The sequence below is a fragment of the Myxine glutinosa genome, unplaced genomic scaffold (assembly GCF_964187855.1).
Source record: "Myxine glutinosa unplaced genomic scaffold, kmMyxGlut1.1 SCAFFOLD_1541, whole genome shotgun sequence".
NCBI classification, from domain to species: domain Eukaryota; kingdom Metazoa; phylum Chordata; class Myxini; order Myxiniformes; family Myxinidae; genus Myxine; species Myxine glutinosa.
Genome location: NW_027617636.1, coordinates 5,301 through 23,863, shown reverse-complemented (window position 1 = coordinate 23,863; position 18,563 = coordinate 5,301). Strand labels below are relative to the sequence as shown.

The window sequence follows — 18,563 nt, the reverse complement described above, 5'->3', positions numbered from 1 at the left end:
ATGATTTGGGGGGCACTGGCGATTTAGAGGAGCAGCGGTGATTTGGAGCACTCATTGGGCTTCCTGCAGTCTGAACAGGTTACCCAGCGCCATTCGGCAAATTGGCCATCCAATCAACGACCACATTCTTTCCCCCTTCGCATGGTTTTTATGATCCCATATTCGCTGATGTCGTGTCGGTATTTTCTTGTCCATACATGCTCATGCAACAAACATGATAGTGTGTGACACCAGTGAAATACTATTGCTTGCCACAACACTAATTTTTATCACGTGGTGCCATTTCAACCAATCGGCTTGCAAGAATCTTTTTATGCAGGATATAATACTGTTGCAGTTTTAGAACCCACACTTTCTTTTAAATATCCCATCATTAAAAGGTTAAAGGTTGCACCCCAGAGTTAGGCCACAAGCAACACATAGGCCACCATAGGACTTCAGTTATTTCATTAGTATGTGTTTAGATAAGGCCGTGTTTCCAATAGTTGAATCTGCGTTGTGCCAATTAAATAAGAGTAGGTCCCCAATCCATTCATTTTGCAATCTCCCTCTCCAAGCGACGCCATTACACGCCCTCCAGTCTGCCCTATGGCTCGCCCAATTTGATACGCGCCTCTGCCAGCAGCGGCAGCCTTCGCTGCCCGTGCGCTCGCTCAACGCCGCCATAAGACACGCGGTGAGGCCCTAGAAAGGGAGCGGAACGCCAAGAAGAGGGTGTGGCCACATCATCCAGCCGTCAAAGGCGGAGCCGGTAAGCCCTCACCAGCCAACCAGGGCTGAAGGAACTTCTCCGACAGGCTTGGCTTTTGGGCTCTTTTGAGCGTTTTGCTGGTCGAGATATATAAGCGAGCGCAAAGCCCTTTCAAGGACTGGTTGGAGGCGTGCGCGTTGTAACAGGACTCTTTCTGGACGAATGCGTTTTAATTGCTTTGCGAAGGGACTTTACCGGGAGAGCGCACCTTTGGCTTACTTCATGAGATATACGGCGCGCTGATTAAGAGGACTTTGGAGAGGGGGCGTTTGGCACGAGAGAGCACATATTACGTATGCAGCGTACCAGCTTCCCCCCGTTATATACATTGTCCGGACGCGTTCCACTATACGCGGAGCTGCCTGCCAGGTTTCGCCGCTGGACCAAAGCCTGGACTGGAGCCGACCGGAGCCTGGACCCCATCGCCGGACCTTCCACCCAACCATCTACAATCCCCGTGTGAGTGTGTATGTTTGTCCTGGGTACTAAGAATAAGACTGTTTTAAGACTGCCCTGTGTAACTGCTTCTTCCTCTTCCTATCCTGTACATTCTTTCGTTTCCTCTTCTCCTTCTTGTACATTGTGAATAAATTGCCCTGTTCTTTCTTGGTTTCCTCTTATCCGATCGCATCCTTCTTTTCTATCATTGGGTAAATGTGGCATGATAGTTACCGCTTATAATCGGGTTTAGTCCCATTGTTAACGGCTCGGATCGCGGATTGCTATCTGCTCGGCATTTTCCATCATATCCGTGGTTCGAGCGGGAGTTATTTCCCTGCTTTACGGTCGGGTTAGTAAGTAGGTATTTGTGACTACTTTGACCAATAACCCTACCTAATACCGACCGGAAGGAGCGTATAACTTCCAGGACTCGGGTCGGCAGGACTCGGGTCGGCCAGATAGAAAGACAAGGGGATTAACTCCCTCCCCCTCCCCCCCCCCCCACCCCTCATAAGGGGAGAGCGCTGATGTCCGAGATCCGTAACAATTGGTAGTCAGGAGTTGGGATTTTGAACCTGGGACTAAATTTGTTTGACAAAATTTTGGACACCAATTGTGCTATTGGCCGCAACAATTGGTGTCGGGGAGTGGGATTTGGACCCGAACCAAATTTTTTATATTTTGAAAAAATTTGGTCAATTACGAGCGGCCGAAATTTTATATAACATCTAAATTTTGAATCATGCCATGGATAACCATGGCGATCGGATGTGGGGGGAAATGAGGGGGTAGAGGAAGGGTTAGAATTAACCCAGGACCCCAGGGAAGAACAATTGGGAGAGATGGAGGAGGAAAATGAAGAAGGTGCGGTAGTGGGGGTTGCAGGCGCACAAAATGGCGGCGCCTCACACGTGGCGACGAGGGCCGCGCCCTCTGCGCAAGTGGGATGGACGGATATGCAAGCTCTCATGGCGCAGATTCAGGCAGCCATACAAATGGCGGGGGACAGGACGCAGGAACAAATTGGGGGATTGAGTAAGGAGATGGGAGAAATGAGGGCCGATAGTAAGCAATTGGGAAATCAAATTGGGGGATTGAAAGAGGGGTTAAGTAATTTGGAAAACAGAATGGGGGAGCAATTGGGAAGTCAAATTGGCGGGATTAGAAAGCAAATTGGGGGGATTCGAGAACAAATTAGGGGGCCATTTGAAGGTCGTGGGTGGCCAAGCCCAGGAAATAAATGAGGGGTTAGCGAGGGAGAAAGCCAGATATGAGATAAAACAGATGGGGGAAGGACAGAGACAGCAGATCAAGCGGAAAGGTTGCGGGGGTATGCGACGGGGTAGCGCGGCTTGAGAAGCGCGGGGAAAGCGAGGCTGAGCAAGGCATGGTTACGTGGACCGGGGTAGAAATCACGACTCGGGGGATAGAGAAGCCGATGACCGCAGAATTAGAAAATTTGATTTTATAAGCGCCAGCGGTCGTCGAGCTTAATAAAGAAAAAGAATTAATTCAAATTGAAAAAGAAATAACTGAAATTGGGATTGGAGAGACGGCAGGCATAGGGGCATTATCGGAGATGGAGATGGAATGCGCGCAAAGTTTGGATTCGCATCATGATGCCGTACTTCTTAACCAAATGGAAAGTTTGCAGGTGGTGGAGGAGCGAAGAAGAGGAAGCGCCAAGGTGAGTAGGGTGGTGTATGGCGCGAAGAGGTTTGGCGCGAGAGGATTTTTCGCGCGCTTGGGATCCCGGCATAACCCGGGCGCTCATAGAAGGTCTGTGGTGCGCTGTGGGAATGGAAATGGCACGCGTGTGCGAATGGCGCCGGAGCGCGAGTATGAAACCGAGAGCGAGGGAGAATGCACAAGGGAGTGTATGTGTGAGAGTGAGTGTGATACAGAGAGTGAGATGGATGGAGAGAGTGTGTGAGAATGCACACCTGGGATGGATGAGCGTGTGCGAGGAAGCACACCTGAGTTGGTTGTGGAGAGTGTGTGGGGATGCACATCAGAGCACGTGATTAGGTGTGTGACAGGAGATTGCCCACCCGTGGGTAGGTGTGCACTGAGTGGGTGTGCAGCAAAAGAGTGCACACACAGGGGTGTTACAGAGGATGTAACCAGAGAGTGTGCAAGTGGTATGGGTGCGCCAGGATGTGTGCGAGAGAGGTGTGTAACAGAGTGTGCGAATAGAATGAGTGTGCCTCGGTGGTGTGCACCTGAGTGTGGAGCGAAAGAGAATGCACGAGCGAGTGCAATGACGGAGTGTATGGGATGTACGAGAGGCGTTAGAGCGCAGAGTTTTGCGAGAGAGAAAAGGAACGCGTGGTGTGAGCATGTGAGTCAGGCATCGACGCTGACCGGGGCAGCGCTTAGGCCGACGTATAGCCGACGCGAGCTCTCGGGGCATGGTGTTCTTTGTGTGCTGCGGGGGCCGGCGGGCATCGTTGCCGCGGCGCTTCTGCAAGGAGCGCCGTGCACGATTCGGGCCGGGTCGCGCCCTGTATGGTCGGTGCCGCGTCGTAGCGGCGACCGACACGATTCCGGGGGAGAAAGGCCAGGTCGGACCTTCGCCCCCTGGCGGGCGCGGTGTTCCGACCGGGGGAGGTTGGGTCATCGGGCCGGAGACCGAAAGGGTCCGCGCCAGGATGGACCTTGGAACCTTGGCCCGAGTATGCCTCCTCCCCAGAGTCGAAAATGCCGGACGGACCCAACCTACAGGAGACAGAGCATCCGCACGCATTGCTCGGTTTATCGAAGCCGAGCAGTAAGATTGTACTCCCGCACCAAGAGGCTCAGAGTAGTGGACGAGTAGTAATGGCGATAGTGATGTAGAGGGAGGGTAGCTCTACCATCCCTCACATCCTTGGGGCAAAGGAGCTGTAGTTTTATGGGGTTTGGCGGTATGAACTAGCCAGGGAGGGTTATGATAATGTTTAGGATCTAGAAATGACTATAGGTGACCAAGAGTTAAGTCGTGACATTGTACGAGTAGTGGGGACGTAGGTAGATTAGATGGTTGATAATGATGAGGGATGTGCGTAGTATAAGGGATGACGGGGAAGCATGAGTTTTAGGGGGAAACCAGTTAGCTAGATGATGCTGTGTGTGTGAGAAATAGTGTTGAGACAAGTGGAATTGTGGTTGAGGTGTGTGAGCACAAAAGGTGTGCCAGAAAAGAGGTGGGTGGAATAAATGGTGTGGAGTGAGTGGAGTGTGGAATGAGTAGTGTGGGTTACGTGGCATGGAGTGTATGGTGTGAAGGAGTGGATGGGGGAAGGATGGACCCCCTTCACGAATACCCGGTGGAGGGTAGTTTAACGTTAGGTAGACGGAGTACGAAAAATTGGTTGGATATTGATATCTGTGGTGTGGAAAGTAGCAGAGTACTGCTTGGATGGGTGCATTAGTGTGTGTAATGGCTGGGCGTGTGGCCTGTTAGTGCATATGGTTGGTTGAGCACTCCGCCACTGTGAGGATGTTGGCCAGGTGAGGCCGCAGGTGGGCTCTGGGAGCCGGTAGTTGTGAGTGGGTGCCTGAGGATCCCGGGTGTGGATCGGGCAGCCCAGTGCCAGAGAGGGCACCGAGTGGGGAGAGCGCCAGAGGGCCTTCCCCAGGTAGTTAGGTTAGGGCAGGGAGCAGGTAAGCTCGGAGGCAACTGCAGTGGTGGAGGTGTGCAGGTGGGTAGACCCACTGGGAGAGGTACACGCCACAGCCCAGAAATTGTGCGAGGGCACCGGGAGATGAATCGGGGGAGTGAGACCCCAAATTGAAAAGCACCACAGTTTGGCCAATGGGAATTGGTTTTTAGAACCCATAGTGTAAGAGGGCCAATGGTTTGGCCGGAGAAAGACCCCGGGTAGTGTAAAGTTGTTAGTCATTTAGGAAATAGTTAGGATTGATGAACCTGTCGCACCATACGCAGCCACTTACCTGTGGTGATGATGATGACTCCACACCTGTGTTTTCTTTGTTCTGTGTGCAGGAAATGAGAATTGCTGTGAGGATTTGTGAGACGCATCACGACGTGGATGAGACATTGGGGTGATTCCATCTCTCCCTCCTTAGGAGGGACTGATGATGAATTGGTAATGGCAAATTTTGATGTTCAGTTGGAGATGGCAAATTTTGATGAGAGTTGAAAATGGCAAATTTGATTGGTTAGGAGGGAGAGAAGACGAATTTGGTATATGGGAGGAACGGGGAAGACAGTAGGGATGTTTGTTGATTTGTAAAGTAGATGTTTATGGGTAGTGTTGTGTTTTGTGGATACAGTAAGGGGTAAGGGAGGGGCCATGTAGGTTACCTGGTGGGGGGGGGGGGGCGCGTACGGTAGGAACGTACCTGTCTCACCTGGTTCCCATGTGCCCCTAGTGTGCATTACCTAATGTTGCGTGCACTTTTGCGCCCTTACCAACTTACTCACTTGTCTGCTTCTTTTGTCTCCCACCTCCGAGGATCTGGCTTTGGGGCAGAGAGAGAGGAGAGAGAGGTGCTGGCTCCGCAGTTGTGGGCCTGCACTTTCGCTGCTTGCTGCCGGGATCGATACACCATATGGACCGCAATTTTTGTGGCCACCCACAATGGACCGCAGTTCTTTTGCGGCCAAGCACCACCCGTGAATGGACCTATGGGTCAACGTGGCACCTATGCCATACAAGGTGAACCACTTTTAGTTGACACCACTGAAGGCCACAATAAAGAAATGGACGCGGTTGGCGCCTTTCTTTATTTTTGAAAGAAGCCAGAAGGCCAAGTGCACCACATGAAGAGCAAGAGACACCTGCAGGGTTAGGGGTTGTTGAATTTATTTTTATTCATTGAACAATGGTGACTGCACCGATTGGTGCTGGGGTGGTGCTTTTGGTGCTGGGAAGGGGTGCTCTGCACATTATTAAAGGCCGTAGGCCACAGAGCACTCGTGGGTTGGTGTATCGATGCTGGCATGCGTGCTCTCTCTATGCATAACATCTGCATGTGTTCCTCCAAAAACAGGTCCTGGATCGTAGTGTAAATAGCAGCGTAGTCTTGTAAATAATGCTCCCCACCGGCTGTATGTTTAGTTTGCGAATTCTTTCCGCAATTCGGTTATCCTGTGGGTGTGTTTCTGTGAGGAGAAGGGTGCAACGTCGCAGGGGGACATATTTACTCATTTGTGAATATCTGTAAAACTGTCGCACTCAGGGTAGAGTTAATAGTAGAGGGAACTACATCTGAGTGCCACACTAAAATAGGTAAAAATTTATCGGGTCGGGACGCCCCGAGGGTAGAGAAGGGTGCAATGTTGCGGATATGGGACTTGGCTTCAATATCCGCTTGTAAATACTCCCCTATTTCCCCAATACTCCCCAACTATCCCCAATCCCCCATTCCCTAGTCCCATTGCCTGTAAACAACACTCTGTAGAACCGACCTTCCCCTTTTTCCCCATTAAATGTCGTGCCCAGGTCCACCGCATCTCACGTAGACAACTTTCGGACATCTTGCTAGTTATTCTTAGTCTATGTCAGTTAAGGACTCGTTTCCATTAATTCTGACTCTTCGTTGCACCAGAATGTGATTATATGGCACCAGTAGTGAGTTTAGGACCTTCCCATACCTCCTCCCATCTTCTTTCCCAAACAACAACTACAACAACAACTACAACAACTACAACAACGGCGCGCGCGGGGAGTGTGCGTCCTCACTCCGGCTCGGTTAGCCGCCATTACCCATGCGCTCCACGGGGTTACCACGAAGGGGCTGGCTGTCAGCTCCTCGTCAAGGGCGGAGCCTGGTAACCCCCCCGCACCCAATAAGAAGGGCGGACCGATTCCATCTGGGGCGGAGCTAACGAGCCGAGGGCGTGTCACTCCCCGCCGGATATACGCAGCGACTGACCGGATGTGACGTCAGATGCGCCCCCAGCTTGGAGAAAGAACGTCACCTTCCAGCGCTGAGAGAGAGACCTCCCGCATCTCTGGACCGGACCGGGTCGATTCTGTCCTTGAGCCAAGAGTGCACCTTGAGCCATCGATACCCGCTTTCCTTGCCATCAATCCCCGTGTGAGTCAGCCTTTGTCCCGTTTATCTGTCGTCTGTCGGGGTTAATATAAGAGTGTGTCTAAGTGCCTATCTTACTATGCTGTACCTCTCGTCTCTGTAGTCTAACCTTCCGCCCTAATATAACCTCCTCCGGAGGTCTTGAGAACTGAACCCCTGGTGTCGTGTCATTTTAATCCCAGCCGTTGTGTCCTTTTCCTTCATTGAGCTAGCGTAGCGCGACTTCTTCAACGTTCGAGTATAATCGGGTAACTTGTGCGGACACGGCGGCCATTCCGCTCGGCCCACCATAACATCAGAGTCGTGTCTGTAACATATATATATATATATATATATATATATATATATATATATATATATATATATATATTACTATATGTACATGTATATAGATTACTATATGTAGATGTATGTAGATTGCTATATGTAGATGTATGTAGATTACTGTATGTAGCTGTATGTAGATTACTGTATGTACTTATATACAGATTACTATATGTAAATGTATGTAGATGACGATATGTAGATATATGTAGATTGCTATATGTAGATGTATGTAGATTACTATATGTAGCTGTATGTAGATTACTATATGTCGCTGTATGTAGATTACTGTATGTAGTTGTATCTAGATTACTGTATGTACTTATATACAGATTACTATATGTAAATGTATGTAGATGACGATATGTAGATATATGTAGATTGCTATATTTAGATGTTTGAAGATTACTCTATGTAGATGTTTGTAGATTACTATATGTAGATGTAGGTAGATTACTGTATTTGATGTATGTTGATTGAAGAACAAAATGTTTTGATGTATTGGTGTATTGATGTATTGAACAAATGTATTGATTGATGTATGTTGATTGAAGCTGAAGGGAAAGGTGTATGCTGCATGTGTGAGAAGTGTTATGATTTATGGGAGCGAGACATGGGTAATGAACGTAGAGCAGCAACGAAGGCTGGAAAGGGTGGAAATGCGAATGGTTCGATGGATGTGAGGAGTATCGTTGAGAGAGAGGAAGACAAATGATGAATTGCGAAAGATGATGGGAATAGAGCCTGTGACTGATGCTGTGAAGAGGAACAGGTTGAGATGGTTTGGTCATGTGTTGAGGAAGGATGAAAGTGACTGGTTGAGAAGAGTGATGGAAATGAATGTAGAAGGAAGTAGAGGACGGGGAAGACCGAGAAAGACTTGGCTAAAGATGGTGGAAGAAGAAATGCGGGCAAGGGGGTTAACAAGGAGAGATGCAGAAAATAGGGCAAAATGGAGAAGATTGTCATGGGGACCGCAAGGCTAACCCCCGCTCTAGCAGGGAAAATGGCCTTAAAATGCATGTTGTTGTTGTTGTTGTTGATGTATGTTGATTACTATATGTAGATATATACAGATTACGATGTCGAGATGTACAAACATTGGAAAGCGATAGCAAGCCGCTTGGTAATGGAACACACTCCTGTTTATTTGTTTTTGTTCTGGGGTTATTTACAGATTTAATGGTTGAAAAACATCAGGAATGCAATTCGAATCAATGCACATCTGTTGCCATGGGGATGAACGGACGACGGAATGAATAATTAGCTCCATTCGTTCAATTGAAGGATATACTTTGAAAATTAAAATATTTAAATGACCGTTTATTATTAAAAGTGTTCATCTAGTAAATGTTAATTGTTTTAATTTTGAATTATCTTCTCTTAATGTTTAGTTATTTATCATTAAACTGTTCCGATTTCGTCATCCAATGACGTCATTGTCGCCGTCACAATGGTTCTCGGTGTTGTATAATTGACCCACAAACGCTGTTCCACTCATTGTTCGTGAGAAGAGAAGCATGAAGTGTGTATCTCTGATCATCGTGATATTTTTGTTTGTACTGTCGACCATTACCATCTCTCACCCCATTTTCCACCATGGACGCGGTGACGTCATCAAAGAGGTAAGTTTTCAACTGAGTTTCTTTATGGAATTCTCCCGACATTTATCGACCGAGTTCTCTGTCCAATGTTGTAGATTAGATTAATATAGTGTTGATGTAACGGCGGCTTGCTGGGCCGAATGACTTCCTCCTCCTCCTGCGTCAAAGTTCCTGTCGTGTCCTTCATGTGTTCAAGTACCGAGAAGGTTCGCTCGTTCGACACGTTCGTGCCCCTTTTCCACAATAATGTCGACCGTCCGTGCGGTGGGCGTGGGCGTTGTGCGTTTCCGGGATGTTTTCTCTGTCCGCGTTTGCGACGTATCGACGTCATGCCGTACTTGGCGCCCTTCTGCAGAGGTTTGAACGGACGGTTCGTCTCCTGTTGTGGAACCTTCGAGCAGCTCGCAGTCGGACATCCCGCGTTTTCGTGTTGTGGGGACGTCGTGAGGTGAAGAACAGGTTTATTTATTTCAGTGGATCAGTTGTTCACTGACGGAGTAAACTTATAATAAAATGTTCTTTGAAAGGTTAAATTTAGTGATCCGATCTGACGTAAATTTAAATCCCTTGGTGATTATGTTTTTAATGTTTCCGCCGACAAAGTCTCCGGAGGCATTACGTGTTCGGGTTGTCCGTCCATTCGGGATAAACCGCGTTTTTCTCAGCAACCATATGTCCGATTGAGACAACTTTCAAGGTGGGAGTGACACCCATGCACAATGTCTTCATGATAATTGTGACGTCATAGGTTACGTTGTATGGCAACCATCTTGGATTAAAAGCAAATAATTTAAAAATTATTTATCGGAAACTGCTGAATGGAAAAATTTGAAACGGCACATTGTCACGTACTCCCAATGGAGAACAAAAGCATGACAATGATGACATCATCGGTGAAGTGGTATACCAGCCAAAAATGTTTCAATCGAATTCCTTGTCCTAAAAATCTGAAATTGCATGCCTATGATCTATGACCCATTTGTATTGAAATATTAAATTTATGACATCATAGGTCACATGGTTTGACAGCCATATTGGATTGAAGGAAAATATTAAATAATTATATCTCCGAAACCGCTCACCCTATCAATGCGGGATTTTACAAATATCACATAACAGCACTGTTGCATATAGTTTGAAAATGATGATGTTGTAGGTCACGTGCTTGGGCAGCCATCTTGGATAGAAAAACGAACCTTATCCGATCAACACGAATCCTCACAAACGTGATGGTGTGGCAGCCATATTAGCTTTAAAGCCGATATTTAAACAAAATCCCTTCTCTGAAACTGCTTCACCGATCAATGTGAAACCTGTCATGTGATACTTGAGAACAGCTGAAGGGATTGAAATCAAACCTCTATTTTTTGGACAGTGAACCAGGGCATCTACCCCTTGTGGGACTATTGGCGACAGTCGCATTCTTCGAGTTTTTTTTATGGGATATGGCCCACCACAAAGCCTATAGGGCCACTCGAGGTGGGGGCTACACAAAGAAAACAAAAGCAGAACAACCAGCCCCTTGGATTGAAACAAGACAAATGAAGAAAGTTGTCTGTCGAAACTTTTTGGTTTTATTAAACCAAAATTGGTTGCTTTTTTTGGTTGCAACCAAAAGAATTGGTTGTCGGTTTGGGTTATTTCCTTCGCTGTATTGCTTGTTTCTTTTATTTTGTTTTCTCCCCCTCACCTCACCTCCCGAGACAAAGAATTATATATTGATTATTTCTCTCCTCCCGGACACGTGCTTGTTCGCTCTCCTCCTCATCTCGGCTTGTGCCCCGCCCCCTGTATCTCGTTTTCTTCCGCCTCTGCTCCTTCCTTCTCAAATCCACGTTCTTGCTTGGAGACTTTTCCCGGATTGTTTTTGTTTTTTTTTCATGGTTCTGTTTGGATATTGTTGGAATATGTTTAAACCGCAGCCGTGATGCTGACGCCCCCCCCCCCCCCCCCCAGAATTAACATGTTTTAAACGTTTCCCAGTGTGTACCCTGGTCAGAATAGGTACACCGTATCCCTGCGTGTCGTAAGAGACGACTAAGAGGGTTGGCGTCAGGAAGGGCATCCGGCCATAAAAACATTGCCTCAAAAAGAGAACCATGACAATCACAAGTACATATGGGCAGGGTACAGCCCGAAGTGGAGATCGGTTTCTGAGGTTTGGGACATGGAATGTAGGGACAATGACAGGGAGATCAGGAGAAGTGGTGGAAGTATTGGTCAGAAGAAGAGTGGACATATGTTGTGTGCAAGAGACGAGATGGAAGGGAAGTGGTGTGAGAATGGTGAAGGGTAGGCAGGCACAGAAATACAAGTTTGTGTGGCAAGGGTGCCCGGAGGGCGTGAATGGTGTTGGTGTCCTGTTTTCTGAGGAGTTTGTAGACAGTGTGGTGAGTGTGACTAGAGTGAGTGATAGGTTGATGATGGTGAAAATGATGATTGGAAAGCTCTTGGTGAACGTCATCTCGGGATATGCTCCGCAGGTTGGTCGAAGCGATGAAGATAAGGACAAGTTCTGGTGTGCGATAGAGAAGCTGATGGAAAACGTGAAAGATGAGGAAGTTGTTGTGGTGGGAGGAGACCTAAATGGACATGTGGGAAGGAGTATGGACGGTTTTGAGGGAGTTCATGGGGGTTACGGATATGGTGTGAGAAATGGAGAAGGTGAAAGGATTTTGGAGTTTGCTGATGGAGCTGATTTGTTGATTTGTAATACTCAGTTCCAGAAAGAGGACAATAAGCTTGTTACATACACGTCAGGTGGGTCGACGACAACCGTTGACTACCTGATGGTGCGTAGGCGAGATAGGGGGCACCTCCGGGACACAAAGGTGATCCCGGGGGAGGAGGCTGTTTCACAGCACCACTTGGTTGTCTGCGACATAAGGGTGAAAGGTGCGAGGAGAGCTCGGCGGGTGAAGTACCAACCGAGAATGAAGGTGTGGAGGTTGAAAGAGGTGACAGTAAGGGAGGCATTAAAAGAGAGGCTGAGTAGGGTAGAGGATGATGTGGTTGAGCTTGAAAGTGGTTGGATGTCAATGAAAGCTAGTCTGTTGGGAGCCGTTGGTGAGGTATGTGGATGGACAAAAGGATCACCGAGGCACTCGGAAACATGGTGGTGGGATGTTGAAGTTGGAAAGAGGATTGACGAGAAGAGGAAGAAGTTCAAAGAGTGGCAGAAGGCGAAGGGTACGGGAGCAGAAACAGCAGAGCATGAAAGTTATAAGGCAGCCAGGAAGGCTGCAAAGAAAGAGGTAGCAAAGGCGCAGGAGGCATGTAGGAAAATGTTCGGAGAACGCTTGGATTCGGAAGAGGGTCAGAAAGCAGTATTCAGGATTGCAAAGCACATAGCGAAAGAGAGGTGTGATGTGATGGGGGTGAGTTGCTTGAAGGATGAAGTGGGACAAATCGTTGTCGACCCAGATGGAATTAAAGGAAGATGGAAAAGATATATGGAAATGCTGTTGAATACAGAGAATGAATGGGATGACAACATAGAGAGTAACCCAGTTTTAGGACCGGCAGAGAAGATAACTGAGAAGGAAGTTGAGGAAGCGATAAAAGCAATGAAGAGTGGAAAAGCGGGAGGGCCGACGGGAGTTGTGGGAGATATGTTGAAGGCAGCAGGAAGTTGGGGTGTGAAGAGAATGACAGAGATCTGTAATCTGGTGGTGAAAGAAGGCCGCATTCCAGTGGATTGGGAACTGAGTACCCTCGTCCCTCTATACAAGGGGAAAGGTGACCCTCTGGAGTGTGGCTCGTACCGAGCGATAAAGTTATTGGAGCATGGAATGAAGGTATTGGAAAGGGTGTTGGAAAGGAGGATAAGGAAGAAAGTGAAGATCGACGAAATGCAGTTTGGATTTATGCCAGGAAGAGGAACGACAGATGCGCTTTTCATTGTGAGGCAGTTGCAGGAGAAGTACATGGATAAGAGGAAGAAGTTGTTTTTTGGGTTTGTTGATCTGGAGAAAGCATTCGATAGGGTTCCACGCAAAGTATTGACATGGGCATTGAGGAAGTTAGGAGTGGAGGAATGGTTGATCAGAGTAGTGATGGCAATGTACAAAAGAGCACGCACAGCTGTAAGGACGAAGGACGGAAACAGTGGTGAGTTTGAGGTGAAGGTGGGAGTGCATCAGGGGTCGGTACTAAGTCCACTACTATTTGTAGCTGTGATGGAGGTGCTGGCTCAGAACGTAAAGGAGGGTTTACCGTGGGAGTTGTTGTATGCAGATGATCTGGTGTTGATTGCGGAAAGTATGGATGGACTGAAGGAAAAGATGAACAAGTGGAAGGAATGTATGGAGACAAAAGGTCTGAAGGTGAATATCGGAAAGACAAAGGTGATGGCAAGTGGTAAAGCATGTGGTGAGGTGGAAAGAACTGGGAAGTGGCCGTGTGCTGTGTGCAGGAAGGGTGTCGGAGTGAACTCCATTCAGTGTACAATGTGCGCTGAGTGGGTTCATCAAAAATGTAGTGGTCTGAGAGGGTCATTAACCAGTGTGGCAGCTACATTCAAATGTAAGGTGTGCGCAGAGGGAGCTGCAGATGGAGGAAATGTTGAGTTGGATCTTGGAGATGGCGTGAAGCTGGAAGGTGTGAAAACATTTTGCTACCTCGGAGACATGCTCAATGGAGAAGGTGGATCAGACTCGGCAACGGTTGCTCGAGTGAGATGTGCATGGAAGAAGTTTCGGGAACTGAGTGGCGTGCTGATGAGGAGGAGAGTGTCGCTGAAGCTGAAGGGAAAATGTGTATGCTACATGTGTGAGAAGTGTTATGATTTATGGGAGCGAGACATGGGTAATGAACATAGAGCAGCAACGAAGGCTGGAAAGGGTGGAAATGCGAATGGTTCGATGGATGTGCGGAGTATCGTTGAGAGAGAGGAGGACAAATGATGAATTGCGAAAGATGATGGGAATATTGCCTGTGATTGATGCTGTGAAGAGGAACAGGTTGAGATGGTTTGGTCATGTGTTGAGGAAGGATGAAAGTGACTGGTTGAGAAGAGTGATGGAAGTTAATGTAGAAGGAAGTAGAGGACGTGGAAGACCGAGAAAGACTTGGCTAAAGATGGTGGAAGAAGAAATGCGGGCAAGGGGGTTAACAAGGAGAGATGCAGAAAATAGGGCAAAATGGAGAAGATTGTCATGGGGACCGCAAGGCTAACCCCCGCTCTAGCAGGGAAAATTGCCTTAAAATGCATGTTGTTGTTGTTGTCTATGCACAGAACAAAAAGGGCTGGGACGGGTAAACTAGTCTTCTTTGAGACAACAGTGCCTCTACCCCCATTTTTGGAAGACTGCCAACCAAGGCTAACGAGCTCAACCCACCCGGGTTTGGGATCAGAGTTGTCCTTCTTCTAGGCAGATTGCCGGCCAAGGCTAACGAGTTCCACCTACCCGGAGCAAGCTTGGTTTTAAGATGCCAAACACCCGCCTTTCACACCTCCACATTTAGTTAAAACAGGGGTCGGCACGAGAAGCCATGCGGTAGGAGTTTGATCAGGAGAGGCTATTTGAGACGCAGACAATATGGGATATTTTATGGATGAGGAGTTGCTCAGTTCTCCACCACCATATTCAGTGAAATATCTTTCATTAATAATCAATTATTATTTTCTTAATAACTGAAATATCGTTCCGACCTGCTGTCTGAAGGTATGATCGCACACACATCACTCCACAAACACACACACTTTGATCGCAGAGGATATAAATGATACCAGGACAGACATGCACACCCACCTGAACATATACATACTTCATAACAAGCCAGATCAACCACCTACACAACAACATAGCAATCCACAAAACCTCATATGTAACCACACTCCCACCAGAACAAATCTATGACTGTTGAGGAAACACTGATCATTTGTGGCCACTTTGGTAAAATATCTTTCGTTAATTCTCAATTTTTGTTTTCCTGTGTCCATCACACAGAAGGTTGTGTCTGTGGAGCCCCAAGACATTCCCTGGTCTTTGTGTAAAACCATCCGTAACATCCTTCTACCCTCTTTTCTGAAGGTATGATCGCACACACATCACTCCAGAAACACACACATGATAATCCTGGAGGACGTAAATGATACCAAGGCAGACATGCACGAGCAACAAAGTGTGTCCACACTTTCAACAGACAAGAGCAACCACATATGTGACCACACTTCCACCTGCATAAATCTATGACTGTTGAGGAAATGAAACGCTTTCAGGCTCTCCAATTCAAAGGAATCGGAGGGGTCCGTTTGAACCATTACTTCTTGACTGCACCACCAATGGCCACTTGGGTTCATTGCACGCTTCCTAAAAGTTTTCAGTGTGCGCATTTGTGACCTGTGGACGTCACGGCGTTATGATGTAACGCACTCAAACTTGGCATTCTATAAATCTCATGGTGGTTCAACAGTCAATTCATCTCCTGCGCTTTGCGTGTTGTGAGGACTCAATCTCCATCCCAAGTTTGGGTGTTGTGAGGACGTTATTTAGGCTAAGAACATATTTATATATCTCACAGGATGAGTTGTTCATTGATGAAGTAAATTTACATCCTGCCAGTCCTCACATGTGGATTATTCCAAAAGAATACCACTCGTCCAATCCTACCCAGAACACCGGGAATCTCAAACCAAACGATTATTGACAAAATGCTCCTCTGAGTGCCTCCTTACCCTAAACATTTATCACCATTTCAGTGAAATATCTTTCATGAATCAATTCTTCTTCTCTTGTGTCCATCACACAGGAAACTGTTCCATCTGTTCCTCAGAAGAATAAAGGAGTTTTCAGCTATTTGTACAATGGCATTTATAACATCGTTCCGACCTCCTTTCTGAAGGTATGATCGCACACACATCACTCCAGAAACACACACACTTTAATCCCAGAGGATAAAAATGATACCAGGGCAGACACCCACAGCCACCTGAACATGTACACACTTCATACCAGGCTAGGACAACCACATACGCATCAACATAGCAATCCACAAAACCTCATATGCAACCACACTCCCACCAGAACAAATCTATGACTGTTGAGGAAACAAACACTTTCCAGGGTCTCCAGTTTAAAGGAATCGGAGGGGTCCGTTTGATCTGTCTCTTCTTGACTGCACCAACAACGGCCACATTTGGCCTGTACAGTGGTCGTTGCACGCTTTCTGGAAGTTTTCATTGTGTGCTTTTGTGACCTGTGGATGTCATTGTGATATGACGTAATACACTCAAACTTGGCACCCTATGTCATGGTGGTTCAACAGTCAATTCATCTCCTGCGGTAGAACCTTCGAGCAGCTCAAGATCTGACATCCCGCGTTTGGTAGTTGTGAGGACGTTTTTAGGCTAAGAACAGGATTATTACCCTGCGCTCGTGAAGCAAAATGCGGGGTTAAGCATTCATACGCGTACGTGTGTCGTGTGCCGTGTGCTGTACGTGTGTGTGTGCCGTTTTCCATACGTGTGTGTGCCGTGTGCCGTATGTGTGTGCCGTACGTGTCTGCATTAAAAAAAATTCATTTTCTCGGCAACTGTTCCGATTGACACGAAATTTTATCACAGAAGCTCCCCCGCCTGTATAATTTTTTTATTCATGATTATGACGTCATAGGTCACGTGGTACGGACGCCATCTTCGAAAAAGGTTACACTTCGAAATCTCCCAAACCGCTCAATGGAAAAAATTTAAACATGGCTCATTGTCAAGTACTCACCATGGGGAATAAGATATGTTGATGGTGATGTCATCGGTGCCTTAATTATGACGTCGTAATTCGACAAGTACAACGCTTGATCTGATCAAGATGAATAAAACAAAAATTCCTCTGCAACTGTTAGTCCGATGGACACGAAATTTTCAGAATATGTGCGGCGGCTCCTGTAGAATTTTTAAAATGATAATTGTAACGTCATAGGTCACGTGGTACAGACGCCATCTTGGGAAAAATCGAAAAAAGTTACACCTCTATCTCCGAAACCGCTCCATGGGAAAAATTGAAACATGGCTCATTGTCAAGCACTGCCCTTGGGGAATAAGATGTGTTAATGATGATGTCATCAGTGCCTTCGATATGATGTCATAATTCGACAAGTACAACACTTATCCAATCATTGTGAATTTTTTTTCTCAGCAACTGTTGGTCTGATGGGCACCAAATTTTCACCACAGCAGCACCTCCTCCTGTAGAATATTATAATGATAATCATGACATCATAGGTCATGTGGTACAGGCGCCATCTTGGAAAAACCGAAAAATGTTGCACCTCTATATCTCCAAAACCACTGCATGGAAAAAATGGAAACATGGCTCATTGTAAAGAACTCCATATGGGAAATAGGTGTTAACGATGACGTCATTGGTACCATAATTATGACCATAATTCGACAGGGACAACGCTTAGTCTGATCAGTTTGAAATGTATTGAGCGTGATCTATGCAACAATTATATTGGAGAATATAAACTTATGATTTAATCGCTCACATGGTCTGGCAGCCCTATTGGATCTAACAAAAAAAAATGTTCAAAAACAGAAGAGTTGGCTCGCAACAAGTTGACTGCGCAGGGTAAGTATTCTATGAATACCATCTAGTTTATTTCAGAGGATGAGTTGTTAATTTGTGAAGTAAATTTATAATAAAGTGTCCCACAAAAGGATAAATTTCGCGAACTGTTGTGCCAGAAAGTAAGAGTTCATCAATGGAGATCTTGGTGAAATTCTTTTGATCCAAGACCCTACTCCTCCCTGAACCGAATTGTGATCAGCACTTGTACTCTTTTGGGTCGGACCTGCATTCTCAACCTGACAAATGCATCACAGAAGGGATGATGAGTTTACCTTTCCTGGTGTTGTTGATACATCCTGCAGTGCTCGCGTGTGGGTTATTCCAAAAGAATACCACTCGTCCAATCCTACCCAGAACACCGGGAATCTCAAACCAAACGATTATTGACAAAATGCTCCTCTGAGTGCCTCCTTACCCTAAACATTTATCACCATTTCAGTGAAATATCTTTCATGAATCAATTCTTGTTCTCTTGTGTCCATCACACAGGAAACTGTTCCATCTGTTCCTCAGAAGAATAAAGGAGTTTTCAGCTATTTGTACAATGGCATTTATAACATCGTTCCGACCTCCTTTCTGAAGGTATGATCGCACACACATCACTCCAGAAACACACACACTTTAATCCCAGAGGATAAAAATGATACCAGGGCAGACACCCACAGCCACCTGAACATGTACACACTTCATACCAGGCTAGGACAACCACATACGCATCAACATAGCAATCCAGAAAACCTCATATGCAACCACACTCCCACCAGAACAAATATATGACTGTTGAGGAAACAAACACTTTCCAGGGTCTCCAGTTTAAAGGAATCGGAG

General features: G+C 46.6%; 1 long non-coding RNA gene across 1 annotated transcript; it reads left to right on the top strand.

Annotated features, from left to right (window-relative positions):
* The first annotated feature begins 14,313 nt into the window (after positions 1–14,313).
* On the top strand, positions 14,314–18,304 carry LOC144889186 (uncharacterized). Its single transcript, XR_013621637.1, has 3 exons — positions 14,314–15,200; positions 15,919–16,011; positions 18,225–18,304. It is a non-coding gene; the product is annotated as an uncharacterized LOC144889186 (long non-coding RNA).
* Positions 18,305–18,563: the final 259 nt, after the last annotated feature.